The 15,976-nt window shown below is 42.1% G+C and overlaps 1 long non-coding RNA gene across 1 annotated transcript; it reads right to left on the reverse strand.

Annotated features, from left to right (window-relative positions):
* Nucleotides 1-1,104: 1,104 nt before the first annotated feature.
* Nucleotides 1,105-15,328, reverse strand: LOC131346683 (uncharacterized). The gene is made up of 4 exons (XR_009203657.1): nucleotides 15,240-15,328; nucleotides 14,745-14,783; nucleotides 1,453-8,331; nucleotides 1,105-1,304 (listed from the first exon to the last, which is right to left on the reverse strand). It is a non-coding gene; the product is annotated as an uncharacterized LOC131346683 (long non-coding RNA).
* Between the last annotated feature and the right edge of the window lie 648 nt (nucleotides 15,329-15,976).

The raw sequence follows: 15,976 nt of genomic DNA on the forward strand, positions 1-15,976 counted from the left end.
TAAGTTAGATGCACTTCTATTTTTTAATGTAAGTAAGCCTTGCCATTATACTGTTTCGCATCCTCCGTGCTTCATTGCCATTAATTACTAATGTTCCAATGCTGTTGATTACCATAGACCAGGTGACAATACTCAACAGCCTACTCCTGTTTTGACTATGTCACAGTAACCTAGCTTACTGCCCACACTGCCTTCCCCAACCTTGGTGCATATCCTGGGCCCTGAGCCTTTAAGCGTTTCATTGCTTTTTCTCGCTGCCTGCTAGGCCTTATTTAAGATTACATAGTCACATGATATGCACCTCACTCATCCCATTCTATTTTTCCCTTTAGCTCAGTCAGCCCGCCGTGCTATCTTCCGAAGAAGTCCCAGGGGTGCTTTGTGATGCTATTGCCAGTATCAGCTGTCTTTCCTGGCCACTGAGCTTACTGGTTTCCTGGAACACCTTTCTGAAACTTCTATTCCTTGGTCTCCTTACCTTGCTCATCATATTGTGAAGGACACCATCTGTCATGATCAGAGCACCCAGTTCTTTCCCAAAACCCGTGACCAGTCCACCCAGACTTTCTACTGGCATTGGACATGCACCACTTCTCAAGGCACACCACTTCTCCTCTTTTGACACCTCTTCGCCTCCTAGCTCTCCTGACATTCCCCTAACTTCCCCTGGCTTTGTGCCTTTGCCTTACAGTTCTCCTCCTTCTCCTGTGTATTCACCTACAATTTCCCCCACTGATTACTCTCCCACTTTTCCTAAGCAGCCTGAGGTCCCTTCTTCTACTACTAACCCTCTGGTCCCACTGATCCCATTGGATTGGCTGACTGAGCTGTAACTCCTTATGTTTCAATAAATTTCTCTCTCCTTTTTCCAGTCTCAGTGTGGTTATTACACTAGTACACTAATATTAATGGTTATGCATGATTATTATAAATTTGCATTAATCAAAGCCAGCTACTAATCAATAGCTAAATAATTTTGATAGATAAACACTACTTTTAGACAGAGTATTGCTAATTTAAAGCAAAGCACAAAATTTTCTCTGACAACCGCGTGACAGTGATACATTTTTTATTTGTCATTCTTCTTATATTTTAGCAGCTCAATTTTTAGCTTATAATACTCCTCCTGTAAACAGAGAACTTTTTTGTGCTGTGTGAGGGTATCAGTTTCGATCTCCAATTTTCTGTCCAGCAGGGATGGTGTTGGGGTGGCTGCAGCAGGCAGGCTTATCTGAAACACTGGCTGAGGCTGAGGGTTGCACACCTGCAACATTGATGGCCCCGGTTCCTCTAATGGCTCCATGCTGCAGAAAATACAGGAAACAATTCTTTTATTTATTGTTTTGTTTGTTGTTCACATGTGAGAGCACAAAAGATGGCACATGGCCTATATATTAAATAGCACTTGTTCTTGTGATTTCTCTTTATTTGCCTATTGCCTACTTGTCCTACCTTTGTTGTATTCCCATAAGCTGGATCATTGAGCTGTCTGTGCCTTCCTTCAGCCCAGTGACAGATATTTCCAAGTGTCCAAGTACATTAAATACAGTTTCCACTACCTGAGACAGTTGTTTAGTGGGTGGTCCTCCACATAAAAACAAAGTAGCTTAGGTATATAGTTCTGTAGGCATATTTAACCAAACCAGATATAGTAAGAAACTGTAATATCACTCACCTGTGCTTGAAGAATCCCGTTTGTGTACTGCAATCTACCTCCTGGCTTCAGACTGCAACACATACCACCACTTTTCACATTCCTCGCTGGTGCACACAACCAGAGGGAATGAGGAGTTTATCTGCTGAGATATTTTCTCCCAGGTCTTTCCTTGAGCTGTGATGCCAGAGCCAAATTTACCTTTTAAAATTGCTTTATTTTCTTCAACTAACTGAGCTAAAAGTAAACACTGCTCTTCTGTCAAATTTGGTTTTCTTGTTCTTTTACTTCCTTCCATCTCTCTTGGATTGTTGGCTACATACTATCCAAAAGTGCAACTTAAATAGACTGTTCTGCAATCATGTAAATTGGTAAAAGGTGAGCCAATTTGCTCCCATCAATCTGAAATGCTGATTACAAGTAATTAAATCAGTATGGTAAATAAATGTAAGAACATAAATATAGTAATTACTGCATGCAAATTGGTTGCTTCAAAAGTAGACACATTTTCAACATTTGGCTGTTTTAATTAACTTTAAGATATTTAGCCTATAACAGAAACTTTGCATAAAGCAGCCTTTATTCATGATTATACAATTTCTTTATATACAGACATTATGATTTCACTGTCCATTCTAAGAGCGCATTTTAAGACCTTTACAGATTTTTTTTATCATCCAATCACTTCTTGAATTGCTGCATCATCCCTAGCAACGGGGTCAACCACACCTCCTCACTAAGATAAAGGTTTTTGTACTTTCCTTACTCAGAGTTGCTCTGAGAAGTTTCCTATATCACTTTTAGTCTAGGACTCCCAGCTAGGACTTTTTAGGCTAAGATAGGAGCTATCTGAGAGAATTCTAAGAAGCTTTGTGAATACGGGACCAGATTTGTCTTACTGAGAGCTTTTTACACTCCAGAGTTCCTGCAGACACACCAAGTTGGTGGAGCAGGAGAGACTGCATCTCCTGTGCCCAGTTCAGGTTCTTGGGACTTATGCCTATTGCTCGAGCACAAGATATCAGTCCTTTCCCTTTTCACCTGCTTTGGTGGCCACAACAAAAGCAATCTTGTCTCCAAGCAGCACCTTGTGCTGGGTAGTGTTAGCTATCTCCTATGCTTATGAGGTGCATTGTGTGGCTTCAAGTCTAGGGATTACAGCTCGCTCCACTTGGTGTATCACCTTGTCCAGCACCCTGGCTAGGGGCAATCCCCCCAGGATGTTTCTGCTGTGGCAGGTTGGTCCTTTATCAGGTTCTATAACTTGGACCTGAACCCCACTCCTGTGTCCTGGGTCTTACAGGGCTAATGATGCTCTGCTCCTGGCTCATTTGTGCTCTTTCAGGACCTCTGGGACAGACATCTCCTGGCGTGTGGAGGCATTGGTATTGGCATTCCCATAGCATCAGCTATAATGCAGCATGGAGTTCCCTCGAAAGGGAACTACACCAGGTTATGTATGTAACCCAGTTCCCTGAGAAGGGAACAAAATACTGTGTCATAGCTGGACACGCCCAGGGTGTCCACTTGCACTTCCTTCAGACAAGTAGAAGCTGGAGTGATGTGATGTAGATGCCATTTTATGGTCTTGCTGGTGGGCTCCGCTTCATCAGATGAGCTACCCGAGTCAATAAATCGGCCAATAAGCCAATCAACTTTATTTCCCAGGTCCATCTCCCTGTAGACCAATCCAAGCTTTCTTTGCATTTTCCTTCATCAGTGTGTGGTTCAGCTTCTTCATCTCTCCCATGTTGTTGATGGTTGCCAGGTCATTGAAATTCTCCCTCCAGTAAGTCTGAGCTTCACTCCATGTTCTAATCTCATTCACAAAGTGATAGGGATGAGGAATATATGTTCCTATACCACAAACTACTATGAGAAATATGAGAAAGAGTGCTGTGAGTTATTGGGGTGTCCCATGTCATATACATTTTGATATGATAAATGCTCTAATGTATGTATTTCAATAACAGTGGGAGAAAGTTTATAACAATAAGTAGTAAAACTTTGGAGAAAATTTAAAAAAGAAAATTTCTAAGCTAAAAGCTGTAGTGCCTTGCCTTCACATAGAAAGCTCACATAGAAAGATTCAAAAGCAATTTTATTTTATTTTATTTTTCCTTGAATAACAGACCATTTCTTCACGTCATTGTGGGCTTAACTGTTACCTCAAGCAAATTGTTTCACTCCTGGGTACTTTGCTATTTAAACAATGTGACTTTTTAAAAAGACTATTTTTTGCACCTGGTACAAATATTTCAATAATTTAAGTTATAGTAAGTGAATTAATACAGTCTAAGGGAGACAACATTTCTAATATGCATCCTGATACAAAAAGTCAGCATATTGTTGGACAATATTTCAGATATTAGCTGTGGTATTAAATCATAAAAAGTATTTTTTTTTTAGTCTGGCTTCTTTATATTCTGATGATATGTTCAACCTTGAGGTGACTTTTACTTATAGACTACATGACACCTGAGTTAACACAATGTTACGTTTTACACTAACTTGATCATTTAAATTTTATATTTTAGCCTATATACAGTATAAGCAACTATAAATAAAAAATATGAATTCTGCCTGGCCACAAATTAAGAATTAATTCACATCAGTTATTTTGTCATGGTTAGATGTTGTGAGTTGATTCCATTTACTTGAGCTTGCTCTTGTTGCTGTAACTTTGGCAGGATTCCTAACACACAGACAGAGTATACTCTGAGCGAGACTCAGAAGCGGCTGGTTAACAGGATTGGAGATCTGCAGCGAGTGCAGAAAAAGAATCAACAGCTGGATGAAAAGAACGGTAAGGGGTTTATAATTGCATGGCTTTAGTGGGAAGTGACACTTGCCCAATTTTCTGATATACCCGTTGATTTAAAAAATTGTAAAATAAATAAATTTCCATGTTAATTATGGCAGACCCTGAAATATAAGTCTTAGATTGTAGGAAATATTTTTGGGATTTCCATTACAGTGTTCTTCCTAGGTTCATCGCTGCTTCTCATCTGTGGTTTTCTCTTGAAATTATGCCTAGATGTTTATTTTTTTTATTTATTTATTTATTTATTTATTTTTTTACTATAATTTAAATATTTGTTCAAACATTTTAATATTTTGAGGAATCTGAAACAGAAACTAAAGCATGTGATGTAAAACTACAACAGGTTACGTATGTAACCCAGTTCCCTAAGAAGGAAACGAGATGCTGCATCATGACCGACGCTATGGGAACACTTTGTTGAAGAAGTGTGTCTGAAGCTCTGTGTTCATTGGCTTGGATAGGACATGTGACAGAGGAATACGTGCCAGCATGTCCATATAAGGGCATCTACATCACATCCATTCAGCTTGCCTTTTGTCTGAAGAAAGGGCGAGAGGACGCTTGGGGTGTGGCCAGCAATGCAGCGCCTCGTTCCCTTCTCAGGGAACCGGGTTACATATGTAACCTGTTCTAGTTCCCTTTCAAGGGAACTCAATGCTGCGTCATGACTGACCCTATGGGAGCATCAATACCCATGCCACCACACACCATTCGATGTCTGTCCCAGGGGCTGTGAGAGAGCATGAGCGGACCAGGAACAGAACACCAATTAGCCCTGAAGGACCTGAGACCCAGGAGTGGGGTCCAGGTCCAGGTTATAAAACCTGATAAAGGTGTGCGGAGAGGACCAGCCTGCCACAGCACAAATCTCCTGTCAGTGAACACCCCTAGCCAGGGCACTGGATGAGGCCCCCAGAGGCGAAGCAATATCACGTGCCTCATAGGCCTGGGTAATGGCCTCTACCACCTAGTGTGCCAAGCACTGCTTGGACACCGGAATACTCTTGTTCTGGCTCCCAAAACAGACGGATAAGGAGGGGGACATTTGCAGAGCAAATGCAGCCTCTCCTGTTCTGCCAAGTCATGGGGCAGAAGACAGAAGGCCTTTGGGACATATCCAGCCCTGGGGTGCAAGATAGCCTTGGACATGCCAGGGGCAAACTCCAGGCAGGCAGGGGCAACCGACAGAGCCTGCAGATCCCCTACCCATCTAAGGGAAGCCAAGGCTAAAAGCAGAGCCGTCTTAAGGCTCAGAAACTTCTCTGAGGTTTACTCCATGGGCTCAAACCGGGCTTCCAGCAACCCATCCAGGACCACTGAGAGGTCACAGGAGGGGAGGCGTGGTCTGCAGGAAGGCCTCAGCCACCTGGCCCAGTGCAGAAAGCGAGAGACCAGACGGTGCCTACCTAGGGAGGCACCAAGGACAAGTGAGTGGTTCACAGCAATGGCGGCCACATACACCTTTAAAGTAGAGGGGGATAGGCCCCGAGAAAGGTGAGACTCTAGGAATCTTATCACTGTACCGACTGGGCAGTGTACTGGCTCCTGCTCGCACTGAGTGCACCAGAGACTAAAAGGCCTCCACTTTAGAGCATACAGCTTCCTAGTGGAGGGTGCCCTAGCATTCAGCAGAGTCTCCACAATCTCTAATGAGAGGCCTGCCTCTAGGTACTGGTACCCCTCAGGGGCCAGACCCAGAGCTTCCACACTTCACCCAAAAGTGAGGCATCCATCAAAGGAGTCCCACAATGATGACATGCCTCTAGAGTGGGACCCAAGGTCAGAAACCAGGGTCTTCCCCATAAGAAGGGTATGAAGTGCATAACCCTTATGGCACTGAGGGGATGCCCATAGGGATAAAAAGCCCGCATCTCTGAGCCAGAATTGGAATAGCCTCATGTGAATCAGACCCAGAAGGATAACGCTGGTTGCTGCCACCATGAGGCCGAGCACTTTCTGCACCTCAGTGACAGAGAGGCTTCAGTCTAGCTGAATAGCATTCACTGCTAACAGTATGGAAGCCACCCAAGCAGGAGATAGACATGCCAGCACCGCAGTGGAATCCAAAGTTACCCCCAAGAAGGTGGTTCTCTGAGAAGGAGAAAGTACACACTTCTCTGGGTTCATCCTGAGACCTAGAGCCTTATATAGGCAAGCACAGCATCCCGATGACTGGCTGCCATGGCCTAAGTCTGTGCCAGGACGAGCCAGTTATACAGGAAATTAAGTACATGGATGTCCTGGAGACGCAGCGGTGCCAGGGTAGCATCCATCCACTTCATAAAAGTGTGCGGTGACAAGGCCAGACCGAAAGGAATAACCCGATACTGGTAAGCTTCACCCCCAAAAGCAAACCTGGAGAAATTCCTGTGTTCTGGCTGAATACCTATATAAAATAGGCATTCTTGAGGTCTACTGTCACAAACCAGTCCTCGGACCTGATCTGAACAATGAACCTGAACGTCATTAGGGCAGAGCTCAGAGCTTGCAGGCCCAAAATTGGACATAGTCCCCTGTCTCTCTTGGGACTTCTGTAAAAGCCAGAGTCTTGATCTTGATCCATGTAGGCCTTCCCCCCAAGGGCTGAAGTGTCTTTATATGTTTTAGAAGGGAGTGCCAGCCTCCTCCATGCCAGTGATTTAGTGGAGAGATAGCTCACAAGCGTCTCTTCCACCTTAACCATAACCATGTATATCCAGCTCCATAATGGCTGAATAATTAGAGGAGGCGGGGGAAAAAAAGGTGCACCAAATATACTGTAGGTTCTTCCAGGACCTCAATACCTCAGCATGGAGGTCTGGAAAAAATGGCAACTGTCTGCATGATGATACTTACACACAGCACGCATTATTACATCGAGAAGCTCCTCGGATGCCACGGATTGTGGTGGCAAATCAACGGAGGGATTCCCCTCATTGCCTACTATGTAGAAAAATATATATCCACTTCCGGGTCAGTAGAAATCGCAGAGTGAGCTCCCGGAGCCAAAATGCGGACATCGGAGTCAGGAGAGCGGACAAGAGAAAGGGAAAGACCCGTCTCTTGTTCTGCTTCCGCTAACTCTATCTGTGAAGCGTAGATAGACAAACAAACAAACAAAACCACACAGGATCGGATTTGCGAGGAGTGAATCTCCAGCAATGCACACAGCCAGATCACTCGAGAGCCGACTAGGCATGCTCCTCACCCAAACAAAGCACACAAAGAGTGTGTGTGTCATCCTCCCTAATTCAATTCAATTTATTTTGTATAGCACCTTTTACAATGAACGTTGTCTCAAAGCAGCTTTACAAAAGAAGAGAAACGGAGAAAGGTGAGGGGAAAAATGAAAATAAAATTATTTTAAAAAATAACTAAATACCTAGAAATAAGAATAAATTATTAAATTAAATTAATAAACTATTTTATTTTATCCCTAATGAGCAAGCCTGTGGTGATGCTGGCAAGGAAAAACTCCCTGGGATGATATGAGGAATAAACCTTGAGAGGAACCAGGCTCAGAAGATAACATATCCTCATTTGGGTGACAATAAACAGTAAATAATGTAACTGTAACTGATTAATGTCCTTTCTACAACAGCAATCAATGGCCCATGAGGAACTATTAGGTCAGTGTAGTTTCTAAGGTCATTATAGACACTAATTCTTTGCTGTCAGAAGCTGACAGATGAAATGGCAGATCTGTGATGGTGTGAAAGTCCCCAAGTGGCTCTGTCCATGGCTGTCTCCTGGTCCACACAGATCCATCCACAGCATCAGTGGGCACCACCAAGCGATGAGACTCCGACCAGGGGTAGGGCAGTGGTCACAATGGAACTGGCAAACACTGGGAGCTCAGGAGTAGGATATATAGCTTGACAGAGAAAGACAGAGAGAGAAGGAGAAAGATATTAAGTATGATTTTGATCATGTGATGTTTAAGACAGTGTAGATTATGTGTAGGCAGGGGCTCTGGCAAGACTAGCTATGACAGCATATCTAAAAGGGAGAGCCAGAAGGTGACAGACATGAAGGCTTCCCGGGACATAAAGCATCCAACCACTTCACAGTCAGTGACCTGAGTGACTTGCGAGGGTGGTAAGGTGACAGCATCCAAATATCCCAGTACACCAAACACTCTAGGCCCATGGACCTTCCAGGTCTGCTCCTTTACCTAAGAAAACTATATATTAAAAGCTTGACTAAACAAATGTGTCTTCACCCTAGACTTAAACATTGAGACTGTGTTTGAATCCCGAACACTAATTGGAAGGCTGTTCCATAACTGTGGGACTTTGAAAGAAAAAGCTCTGCCCCCTGCTGTTGCCTTTGCTACTTGAGGTACTACCAAATAACCTGCACCCTTTGATCGGAGTAGGCGTAGTGGATCATAAAAGACTAAAAGATCGCTCAAGTACTGCAGCGCGAGACCATTTAGTGCTTTATAGGTTGTCGGAACTCAGAGCCCCCTCCGAGTGGACATATCACAGGGTGGAATTTTTGTTTGTATCTATTTCTCTTAGCTTTCCCAATGACCTCCACAAGCTATAAAACTTAGCCGAAATAAAAGAGATCTCAGTCAACAGATGAGAAGAAGCGGGTTTCTTTATTCAGCCATCAACAACATGCATATCTGAAGAGAGCAGCTGGTCTCAAAAACCCCGAAAAAGTCCCCTCTACTTATACCCCAGGCGCCCCGGGGCGCCTCCTTTTCTCTAATTTAAATATTTCCAGCAATTTCCCATTATATTCAGTGTATGGCTACTTTAGTCCCTCCTTCCTTAGTTTACATACGTTTCCCAGTTCCCATTATTTTCGCATTTGTCCCAATACCGCCCCTAAATTGATACCATCCTCCCCTCGATGACGTCAATTTTCCTCCTCTCCAGTTCCCCTTATTTTTAGGCTAAGTCAACAATTTTTAGAAAAAATTGGCGCTTACTTATAGTCGCCACTTCCTTATTGACTTCATTTGACCGTCACCTCTTAAAGGTGCTTCCTCGGCTCATCCTGACCTCGCGCGTTGCCCTCCACAACAGTGTGTAAGTACCTTGCTCTCTTCCTCTATGTCATGATGACTTTTCCCTCTACCTACTTAAGCTGCCTCATATCCTTTTCTCTTTTCATCACTGTTGATTGCTAGTATTCCAATGCTATTGTCTCCTCTACCCGCCTATCACTGTCATGTCACAGTGACCTGGCCTACTTCCCACACTGTGTTTCTTTTGCCTTAGTACACGCTCTCTTTTGCTGATTACATAGTCACGCAATATGCACTTCACTCATCTTCACTCATCTCTCCCCACTTCCCATTTTTCCTTCCAGCTCAGTCAGCCCGCCGCGCTATCTTCTGGAGAGGTCCCAGGGGTGCTCTGCGACGCTATCGCCAGTATCAGCTATCCTGTCTGGCCATCGAACTTACTGGTTTCCTGGAACACCTATCTGAATCCTCTATTCCTGAGTTTCCTTACCTCACTCACCATATCGTGAGGGATACTGTCTGTCTTGATCAGAGCACCCAATTTCACCCCACAACCTGTGATCAGTCTACTCAGACCTTCTACTGGCACTGGACACGCACCACCTCTCAAGGCGTCCAGACTGAGGATTTCCCTGTTGAGATCTCCTCTAATGATTCTTCCTCTGACTCTTCTTCATCTCCTAATTCCCCTGACATTCCCCAACTTTCTCCTGAATTTGTGCCTATGCCTTACAGTGTTCATGATATTCCTCAGTCTTCTCCTGACTATTCGCCCCCAACTTCTCCCACTGATTACTCTCCAACTTCTCCTCAGGATCCCGAGATTCCGTCTTCCACAACTGACCCTCCGGTCCCACTGATCCCATTGGATAGGCTGGCTGACTGAGTTGTAACTCCTAATGTTCCAATAAATCTCTCCTCTTTTCTGTTTCTTCAGTCCCAGTGTGGTTATTACGCTAGCATGCTGCCATTAATAATTCTGCATGATTATTATAAAGACTATGAGGCTATATCTGATTATTATAGCTATTATTAATCAAATTAACTACTTAATCAATGGCTAAATAATTCTAGATAGATACATACTACTCTTAGGCAGAATATTGCTAAGTCAGAGCTTAGAGCATTGAGTACATTATTACTTAAGCTACTTTTGAAGCTAGGTATATAATTCAAAGCTGGGTATATTATTATTTTTTCTCCGACAAGGTCACTAACAGAATTTTATAATCAATGCAAAATTTGACTGGGAGCCAATGTTGTGGGGCTAAAATAGGAGTTATGTGTTCATATCTTCTGGTTCTAGTTAGGACTCTAGCTGCTGTATTCTGGACTAACTGGAGCTTGTTTATGCTCCTACTGGAACATCCAGATGGTAAGGCATTACAATAATACAACCTAGAGGTAACAAAAGCATGAACTAGTTTCTCTGCATCATGAAGTAACATCATATTTCTTATCTTGGCAATATTTCTGAGATGAAAGAAGGCTACCCTAGTGATATTATCTACATGAGCTTCAAATGAAAGACCAGAGTTAATAATCACACCAAGATCTTTTACTGCTGGACAAGATGAAACAGAAAGACCATCTACCATTACTTTGTAATCAGAAAGCTTACTTCTAGCTGCATGTGGTCCTAGTACTAGCACCTCTGTCTTGTCAGAGTTAAGCAGGAGGAGGTTAGTGGTCATCCAATCTCTAATGTCCTTTACACATTCTTCTATCTTAATAAGCTGGTGTCTCTCATCTGACTTAGCTGAAACATATAGCTGTGTGTCATCGGCATAACAGTGGAAGCTAATACCATGTTTATGAATAACTACACCAAGGGGTAGCATATATAGGGAGAAAAGCAGTGGACCTAAAACAGAACCTTGTGGAACACCGAACATAACCTTGGTATGCATAGAGAAGTCACCATCTAGATCTACAAACCCTGCAGACTCTCTACTGGTGTCCCACAAGGCTCAGTACTTACTTACTGCACTCACTCTCTTGGCAAAGTTATATCCTCACATGGTTATTCATCCCCAGCCCAGAATCTTGCATTATCTCTGAACAACTCAATGATCTCCCCTTCAGCCACTGCTCGCAACCTTTGGGTAACCATGGACAATCAACTGTCCTTTTCCTCCCATGTTGCTAATGTGACACGCTTATGTCTGTTTCTTCTGTACATCATAGGATTCAACTATTTCTATCCACACAGGCTACTCAAGTGCTTGTTCAGTCTCTGGAACACCAACTCAATTTTAGGCTAATGGTATCCTAAGTCTGTAACCTATTGAACTAGTGGATATATATTTACTGATAGAGACTTAAAGCACTTTTGTACATCACTCTGGATAAGAGCATCTGCCAAATGCCAGAAATGTAAATGTTTCTCAGACTGAGACACTGCAGAACAGTTCAAACTTCCACAGGGTTTGTTAGAGCCCCAGTATCTGAATGAGGAGTTACTCTGATCTGACCATTTCCAGGTGTTATTAAACAGACCAATCCATACACCTGAATATGTGGGGATTGAAATGTTAATCACTCTCCAGGGGCCTCATGTATCAACACTGTGTAGCGAATCTAGCTCAACATTTAAATATTTAAGTGTAACTATAACTGGTTATAATTAATTATAAATATTCAAATGGGGGTTCTTAGAACTAACTGTCAGAGAATCAATAACACAATTATTTGATTTGTTCATCCAGCGAACAGACAGTATAATTATGCATTAATTCCAGGGAAAGTTATCTTCCTGGCCAAGAAAGAATAACTACTTTATAAAGTACTAGCTGTAATTTAGCACGTAGCAAGAGCAATGTTCAGGGAGCCCGAAATTGTGAGCAAAGCACAGAGACAATCACTCGTGAATGAAATGCATTTAATAAAACAAAAACACACAACACATACTGACTACGACACACATACATAAAATACAGAATAAGGATTATAGAGAGGGGATAAGTAGGCGAAGAGAGATTGAGATTAAGGAAGAGAATACGGAGGAAATCAGAACGAGAGAGAGAGAGTGAGAGAGAGAAAGAGATAAGGAAACAGTGAAGAGATCAAATATGGCAAGTTTCAGATCGAGTTTTAGTTACCACGTGTGAGAATCGTCAAGGTAATTTCACCTTAATAAAGGGGCTTCAGCTTAAAATTGCGGATCTAAAATAATTGGTAGTTTTTACTTGCATTGGTTCGTTGACAAGCGTCCTGATGTACTGGATCAAGGAGGTTCGGAGATTCAAAGTCCTCGGAGCAAGCAAGAGATTCTGCTGGAACGAAAAAGGTTTCGGTGGTGCAAAGTTCCTCGATTGAAGCTGCCGGCAAAGTCTCAAGAGAAAGTGAAAGTCTTGTCCTGAAGAAAGATCGGCGTCGAGTCGGGCGACGATAGAAGAGATCATGCCGGGAAGAAAAGGCGCACGGGGGCCCCCCCCCGACCGCGGAGCGGAGAGGTGGTTGGCCCCCGAGCGGGCAAGCCGAGCTGAGCAGAGCAAAAGCTGAGCAAAAAGCCAAAGCTAAAAGAAGCCAAAAAGCCACGATAGATGGGTGCTTAGGGTTTTTATTGATCCCTTGGTCGCTCCCAGTTTTTCAGTGACCAATCCAACACCTAAAACTTTTGGAGGGAAAGAGTTTCTTTGTCCCCGCTCGGGCACTCATTTGCATACTTTATGGTGAAGTCAGGAATGGATAAAGTTTCAATTAAAGTAACGTAGGCTCATATTATGTACTTGGATGACCATATGGCATACACTATTGCTTATAAAAGTAAAAGAGGATCATTTTGATAGTAGACACGAAAGAAACAGTATGAGAGGAAGGGAAACTGGGTATAGGTAATTAAAACATACATTCTTATCTTATAAAACAGGTTCTATTTCATGAAAACACAGAACAACAGGTCATGAGTGGTAATACAACCATAGAAATATAAAGGCAAAAGGGGAATACATATACAGGTGTGTTAGGCATGGGTCAGGTAGGGTTTTACTATTGTTTTATTGAAACTTGGATCAAGGAACTCTCCTTATGTGTGTGCGTGTGGGGGTCAGGATGAGCGTTTCCAGACGCTTTGGGTGTGTGTGTGTGGTTGTGGATGTGTGTGTGTGTCTTCAGTCAGAACTTTGGTCATCCCCTGGTCAAGGCATTGATTTGGTTTAGATTAGGGAATTCTTGTTGACTTTTAACGGCAGTAAAACTGCTAGGCGTAGGGTGATTTGCATGTTAAGGTCACAAGTTGATGGGAAGTTCCAGGGGTGTGAGGCTAGGCTATCAGTACTGATGTTCTGAAGAACTCCAACATTCATGGAGGCAGGATTCCTCCTTTGTCTCCAGTCTCGTTGGGGGGGTCATTGGTTATCCAGAGCCATCAGACATCCTGGAGCCTGGCTCCCATGAGTTACAGCATGTCGGTTGAGGTATAATGAAATGACTATAAGTAGTGATAGCTCAGTTGTGAGCTGTGTAATAGTTAATTGAGTTTTTGAGAAGGATGCAACGGACCCCATGAGCAAGTGAGCCGACCTGGAGACACTACACTGTGTACGCACAAAAACCTTGCGTACGCCAGCTTTCATGCTCGGATTTACTAACAGAGAAATTAACGTGAAAATGTGTGTTCCTCCATGCCAACTTCGTGTCTGGTGTACGTACATTTTTCGTGTTTTTTGTCCGTTGGCACCTCTTATAGAGGCAATAAGTAAGTTAAGGATGTAATCAAATTATTTTAAATGAACAGATAATATATTCAAAACAGATACAAATACAGATACCAGTAGTAGATGCTTTCTATATATTTTCATTAATTTTCATTAATAATTCATTTTAGAAAGCTTCCTCAAGATAGGACTTCATGGTTGGGATCCCACAGAACATAAGAAGGTTTGTTGAGCTCACAGCTAATGCCATGTTCCTGTTAGGATTTTTTTTTTTCTTTTAGAAATATGACAGATAGTGAGCATCCACAAAACTGTGGTGTAAAAGTAGGACCTGGCCTTTTTGATTCATAAAAATACAGTCTGATCCCTGTGACAAAATTTTAGGAATTTCACCAAAGATTTTTACACCCACTTTTAAGCTGCTCAATACTTTAGCATGGACAACTTCATTCATCTATTCAGATTGCAAACAGAAAAAAAAAAAAAATTCCAAAATAGCTTCAAACTGAAACTAAATATAAATTTATGCATTGGCATCAAAGTAAAGCCTCAAATTATTTATGAACCCACATTCACAGACTTAATCTTACTTTTTCTTTTAAACAACACACACACACACACACACACAATTCTTCAGTACTCACTGACCTGAGAAGAGCAGGGTCACTGAAATGAGACAAACCATATCTGTAGAAAAACAATGTAAAAAGACATATTTTTCTATGTCCAGTTATCAGTTTTATTACTTTGGTAAAAAGTTATTTATTCACCAGTTCTCTCTCTCTCTCTGTCTCTCTCTCTCTCTCTCTCTCTCTCTCTCTCTCTCTAAAAATGACCAAGAATCTGAGAATAATAAAATTCCCTATGCAGAGCACCATGACTGTTACAAAACACTGATAACTAAGATGTCTTTTATACATGTCTTTGTGCACACTGTTACTATAGAAACAATAACACATTAGCAATTGCATTAATGTAAACCTATTGACTGTGTTACAGCCAGACATATTACCCAAGCCATGCAACTGGACAAAAATAATATACACTTTCTGACCAGTCAAATTTGAGAAGCCAACCATGCTGTGGTACATTTAGACCTATATCTAAATATCTATCTATACATAAATAAAAAGATATCCATACCTCAGGTAATTCACGTACTCCATGCGGGGTGTGTGTTGTGAGTGTGCGTCTGTTCTTCACCTCACCTTGTGCACCTGAACCTAACAAACCTCTTATTATACAGTATCACTGTCTTCTTTTAACCCCTCCCATCACTTTGCCTTTAGCATCAGAGCTGCTGGCTACTTTGCATTAAAACCTCCATAAACCATATATGAAATGTAGAAACATTGAGGGGGAGTTTTGTGGGGGTAAATAATGCACTACTAAACACTGTCTGTATTATGTACTAGTGATATGTGTGTCTCTTTTATTGGTCCTCTCAGCAGCCTTAGAAACCAATGTTATCTTAGAATCAGCTGTTGCAGTGACTGTAAATAAAATAAGTGACCAATTAAAAAGGGTGTTTTTTTTCCATCTGCCCATTATTTGAATAATGGACAGATATGTCTGTGTGAGCAGTGGATGTTTACAGACTAGAGGCTGCATGTTTTTTCTATGAATTTGAATAAAATAAACACAGGCAAACATAAAGAGTTGAATTTACAGAATGGTGAATGTCAACTTGGTGCTAATGCTTATTTTTAATACTATTTTCATTTCTAAATCAGAAAGAATGATAAGCTCAGAATTTAAAATGTGAAATTCAAGCTCCCTGGTTTGATCCTGAGCTCAGGGTTAGTAGAAACGTGTCCAACCTGATTAGCTAAAATGTTCAGTTACAGATCATAAGAACAGTAGTTCTAAGAACAAGATAA

This window comes from Hemibagrus wyckioides, linkage group LG26, assembly GCF_019097595.1.
Source record: "Hemibagrus wyckioides isolate EC202008001 linkage group LG26, SWU_Hwy_1.0, whole genome shotgun sequence".
Lineage (NCBI taxonomy): Eukaryota > Metazoa > Chordata > Actinopteri > Siluriformes > Bagridae > Hemibagrus > Hemibagrus wyckioides.